The sequence below is a fragment of the Archocentrus centrarchus genome, unplaced genomic scaffold, assembly GCF_007364275.1.
Source record: "Archocentrus centrarchus isolate MPI-CPG fArcCen1 unplaced genomic scaffold, fArcCen1 scaffold_24_ctg1, whole genome shotgun sequence".
Lineage (NCBI taxonomy): Eukaryota > Metazoa > Chordata > Actinopteri > Cichliformes > Cichlidae > Archocentrus > Archocentrus centrarchus.
This window is the reverse complement of record NW_022060254.1, coordinates 6,095,709-6,101,176: the sequence shown is the minus strand read 5'-3', so window position 1 is coordinate 6,101,176 and position 5,468 is coordinate 6,095,709.

Sequence of the window (5,468 nt, the reverse complement as noted above, 5' to 3'; positions counted from 1 at the left end):
AGAATGGGTGGAGATGGGAACAATTTAAAGGTGGTTTCCAGCTCACTGGGCCCTGTCTCAACAGGTTCATTACGTCACGCTCCTGCTTACTCTGAGATTAGGACAAAACACCTCCTGACAAGTCATACAAAGGTTTCCTGTTTACACATTTCTGTTCATATAACAACTTATACAAAACAATCCATAAAAGCATGATAATTATAATTAGTACAGCAACTATTTTTCTAACAAGCTGTCAGTGAGAGACAAACATGGTGACTCATTGGTGACCTGTTGCTGCAGCTGCTCTGAAGACAGTCAGTGAAAGTGCATGTCAGTACAGGCCTGCACTTTCACTGACTGTGGATTTCAAAGACTGATCACCTTTTGCTAGAACAGTAGTTCATTCTTTAAAGTTACACCATCAGCAACAGTCTGCAACTATCTGAGAGTTTGTTGGTGTCACCTTCTCCATCACCACTGTGATGTGAGTACAGATGAGCCTCTGTCTTCCTGCTACCATCCAGGATATTTACCATTTATGTCTTTATATTCTGGGCTAAATATGGAAAAAAAAAGCTGTGCAAGCGTCACACTGCCTATGACATCAGCTAAAGACAGAAGTATCATGTTAGCAGATAAAATGCTGTTGGAGGTGCTTCCAGATGTTTGCATGTGTGTTTGTTTGTGACTTTGTTGTTAACATATCCTAATATAAGGATGACTGAACTAAATCTTGAATCTGGAAATGTTTTCATATTCTGTTTGTTTTACATAATGTTGCCATGATGTGAACAGCTGACATAAATTCACTTTATCATTGAGCCTGTACGACTGAGACTGTGGAGATGATCCTGTTCCTCGACCATAATGCAAACATGTGTACTGTAACTGCAATAAAGCCATCCTGAATGTCATTATGTGGTGATATTACAGATCTGCTGATGCAGTCCAAGTTCATAACTCACAAAATGCCTGGATTCTGCTCTGTTATTACAGGTACATATGAAAAATCAGATAAAGACTCTGAGAAATCAGATAGAAACTCTGAGTAAGGACCAGGTGGACGATAGATAATAACAAATAAAACAGGTTTTTAAATTTCCCAATTAGGATGGACAAGACTAAGAGTCAGGCTTTCAAAAGAATTAAAACGTTGTCTGGGTCTTTGATTAATTAATAAGTTGGAATTGAAGATTGCAGCTAATCCTCCTCCTCGACCTGTGCTTCGAGCATTCTGACAGTTACTGTGACTCGGGGGTGTTGATTCATTTAAACTAACATATTCATCCTGCTGTAACCAGGTTTCTGTAAGGCAGAATAAATCAATATGTTGATCAATTATTAAATCATTTACTAACAGGGACTTGGAAGAGAGAGACCTAATGTTTAATAACCCACATTTAATTGTTTTATTCATTGGTGCAGTTGATGAAGCTGTATTATTTATTGTTTTTGAATTTTTATGCTTAAATAGCTTTTTGCTAATTTTAGCTTTGTTTTCTGGTGGTCTGGGAGCAGGCACCGACTCTATGGGGATGGGGTTTTGGGGGGATGGCAGGAGGAGAGAAGCTGCAGAGAGGCGTGTAAGACTGCAGCTCTGCTTCCTGGTCTCAACCCTGGGTAGTCAGGTTTTAGGAGGGTTAATAAATTTGGCCAGATTTCTAGAAATGAGAGCTGCTCCATCCAAAGTGGGATGGATGCCGTCTCTCCTAACAAGACCAGGTTTTCCCCAGAAACTTTCCCAATTATCAATCTATCTTTTTTGTGGACACTACTCAGGTAGACAGCAATTTATGGAGAACATGCAGCTGAAGAAGGAGAAGGAGAAGAAGACTTTATTTGTCATTATATGTAAACATATAACGAAATTTGTGTTCCAGAACACCCATCCAAGAGAAATACAAACAACAGAAACAAACAGGGGGGACAGGTGTCTGAGGTCATGCAGCCATTTTACCAGTGCTACCATTAGCAGGAAAAAATAAAGAGATACACTGTGATAGGTGGGTTAAAAAAATGCCAGGATACCAGTTCATACAGGTCACAACACGGGGCGGGGGTGAAGAGCATCTGTTTACAAACATCTCCAAGAGGCGATTTAGACAGACAGCATCCAAGGCCGTCTGGGAGCCAAACTCCAAATACTGCAATTGTTTTGGTTCAGGCCGTCATAACTATTTACTGACAGACTTACAGTTTTCTGGTGACCTCTCAGAAGTCCAATCATCTGAATTTGGTTCTACTCCGCCACACAGAACAGACACTCCAACACTCCTCCAGATGTAATCCACTTCGATTCAGCTCTACTGAGTCTGATTGAGTTCGTACTGTTTCTGCATCCCTCATAGGCAGCCTTACTAGAGCCTGAACAGCTGCCCGGAAACCAGATATCCCCAGGTCCAATTCGGGAAAAATCCTGGTATCAATGTATATATGTCACATCCACACAGTGCAGCCAGGAACGTTATCTTCCATCCCCACAGGAATCCATAACATAACCAGCCGGGTGTGTAGTTGGACCAGAGGAAAGAGGGTTCCCCTTCTCCCAATCTCCTCGTGATAAGAATTTGGCCATCAGTAGTGTTGAGAGACCAGCTGACCAGATCCATAATTTCATTTCCAGTTCGGGGATGTGTGAAGAGATGCTCTAAGCAGCGAAGCAGCAAAAAGCAGGGGTAGATAGGGAAGGCTGGGGAGAAGAGAAAAATGTGTCCGTCTCCACCGAGAGCAGGAAGAAAAAAAAAAAAAAACCTCAAAATTGTTGTGGATTTTTTGGAGGTGTTTTGTCCTAATCTCAGAGTAAGCAGGAATGTGACGTAATGAACCTGCTGAGGCAGTGAGCTGGAAACCACCTTTAAAGTGTTTCCATGGCCTTTCCAGAGATGGGAATTTCAAAGACATAAATGTCACATTCCAGTTCCGTGGAAAGTCATGGAGCCAGGTTTCTGTCTTTACCTGGCCCTCAGGCTGTATCTATTTGGATAAAGAGTGACTTGATGCGACGGCCCGGGGCGCATTGGCTTGGGGTGGTTTAGTAGGTCACCTACTAATTGGAAGGATGGTGGTTTGATTCCTGGCTGGTCCAAGCTGGATGCCAAAGTATCCTTGGGCAAGATACTGAACCCCAAGTTGTTCTGTGATGCAAGCATTGGAGTGTGAATGTGTGTGTATGTTAGACAGTAAAAGCACTTACCTTACTGTATTTTTCACACTATAAGTCGCTCTGGAGTATAAGTCGCACCAGCCAAAAAAATGAATAATAAAGAAGAAAAAAAACATATATAGATCACACCGGAGCATAAGTCGCATTTTTTGAGGAAATGTATTTGATAAAATGTGAGACTAAGAACAGACATTTCATTTAATAATGATTTAATAGCAATTTAAAATAATAATGGATTAGAGAACAGGACGAATAGGGTTACGGTATGCCAACGTAACACATTCAGCTGCATGACGCTTAGACAACGAATGAGTACATGTCTGGTATGTAAACGTAACATATTAACAGTTATTCAGATAACTATAGCATAAAAAACATGCTAACAAGTTTACCAAACCATCAGTCTCACTCCAAATCATTAAAAGCCATTGAATTCTTCAACTCTGCCAACTCCGGAGACAGAAAAAGCACCGCTTCCTCTTCTATAGACTTGTTGTCAGTTGCAGTTCCAATTATTCCAGCCTTTCTGAATCCCGACAGGATGGTTTCGGTTGTCACTGAAGCCCATGTTTTGTTGATCCATCCAGGAAAGTTGCATGGCGCAGTCTCCCGGTTGCCGTGAAGCTGTGCTCTCCATCCATCATCCACTGCTCCCACAAATTACGCAAGACTGCCTTAAAGCTCCGGTTCACAGAGATGTCAAGTGGCTGGAGTATTTTGGTTAAGTTTGGTTGAAGACTTTTAATCTATCTTTGAACTGTGGCGTGATGTGCGCTCGCATGTTGTCCATCACAAGCAGGGCTATGCGTGTTCTAAAGAAGCCATCTGGATGCTTAGTGAAGCACTTTGTAAGCCACAAATTTATCATTTCTTGATCCATCCACCCTTTCTCTTTCACAGCAACCACAACTGAGGGGGACTGGATTTTTGGCATGGTTTTTCATTTGAAAATGATCATTGGTGGCAATTTTGATCCCTCTCCACAACATGGCAGCACCACTGTGAAGTGTGATTGCTCATGACTATTTTCACACTCTTTAGCCCTTTCTCTGCCATACTTCAGCCCATAGGAATGTCAAACGTGAGGGGCACCTTGTCCATGTTAATAATATGACCCGGTGTCACATTGTCCTCAGTTACATGCTTTTCAACAAACTCACGGAAACTGTTGACCTTGGCTTGAAAGTCTGCTGGCAGTTTTGGGACATTGTTGTCCTTGCTCTGATAGAGACACAGTTGCGTTGCATGAAGCGATAACACCAAGAAGGTCCTCCCGCAAAGTCATTTATATTCATCTCCTTGGCAACTATCTTGGCAACTACGTGGAGACGCAACTGCAATGTTGACAAGCCTCTCCCGGCAGCACATTGTTCAAGCACCCACGTGTGAACTCGTTCTTCTAGCTGTGGCCACCTAGCTTTTAGCCTGTGATTAGCTTAGTTTGCTTTCTTCATTGCAGTAACAGTAAACTCCGCTTTTCACCAGTCCCTCACAAGTTTCTCACTCACTCCAAACTTTGTTTCTCCTGCTCGATTACCATTTTCGGCTGCATATTTCACTACTTGTAATCTGCAGAATATGATTTTCTTTTGATGGCATTTTTTTCAGCCCTTCTCAGTTGTTTTTATAAGTTGAAATTTTGAATTTTCAGTGGTACAGAAATACCAGGTACAGGTACACAAGCCTAGAGTGCCCTCGTGCGGTTGTCAGTGCGAAAATAACAAACATGTGAAATTACATAATAATGTGTTAATAATTCATACCTGTCAAGTCTCCCGTTTTGACCGGGAAACTCCCGTATTTTACCCCTCTGTCCCGCCGTCCTCCCGTATTTTCATTTTCTCGTAAATTTCCCGTATTTTAATATAATAATTTTTAAAAAGTATTCCTGCCGCTCCAAACTGAATTCTGTCACTAGCCTCGCGAGAACTGCCACCTGCAGTAGCCTGGGTTGCAGCTCTCGCGAGGTCAGTGCCAACAGCTGGAACAAACCCAAAAAAAAACATCTGGACAGCTGTTGGGTCAAGTTGTTTTTGACAGTTCAGTTTACTAGCGACAGTGAAATCCTCCACTGTCGCTGTGTTTTGTGTACATAAAGCCTTCGTACTGCGTCGTACACTTTGGCATTGCCTAGACATCACTTCGACTCCACCGTCCAACCCCGATCCTCACTTAAACACAGAGCCTGCCTACCCATTCCTATTCTTGGCCCTCGCTTTGGTATTTGTCAACTGTAGGGATATTCATGATATATGCCACATATATATCTTATGTACGTTCCCTGAGAAATTTGTCTGAAAAATAACATAACTGATTAAAAATA